Source organism: Copadichromis virginalis, linkage group LG12 (assembly GCF_057382275.1).
Source record: "Copadichromis virginalis isolate Kocher_CV1m ecotype Utaka linkage group LG12, C_Virginalis_male_GT1.1, whole genome shotgun sequence".
In the NCBI taxonomy this organism is placed as follows: domain Eukaryota; kingdom Metazoa; phylum Chordata; class Actinopteri; order Cichliformes; family Cichlidae; genus Copadichromis; species Copadichromis virginalis.
In genome coordinates, this window is record NC_140629.1 from 10,825,297 (window position 1) to 10,825,753 (window position 457).

The window sequence follows — 457 nt, forward strand, 5'->3', positions numbered from 1 at the left end:
TTTCAGATTAAACCATAACATGTATTCCGCCTGTGTGTGCTTTTTTCCTCTCTTTTCTCACCCTTTGTCTCTCTCTCCTTAAAGTTATATTTCACCACAGAGATTTTCATCCTTTTTTCAGTACCAATTTGCCAAAATGACACATCCGCAAATATGTGTCAAGTGTCTGAACAGTGCACTAGTATGCATTTATACTTGTGTCAGTAACCCTAGTACAATCTTGTAACAGTTTTTTAAATTAATTAATTTACTCGTGATCAAAATATAATTAAAAAACAGATTAACATTTGTCATTTCCACCGGTTTTAACGCTGAACAATAATCACAGGTGTCTATACTCTTGCTGTAGTATACATGTGTGTCGTTACACAGCAGCTCCCACCGTTTGGATTGCAGCTTCTGTCCAATGAAAGAACGCGCCTACAGAAGTTGACCAATGAGCACAGAGCATTTATGG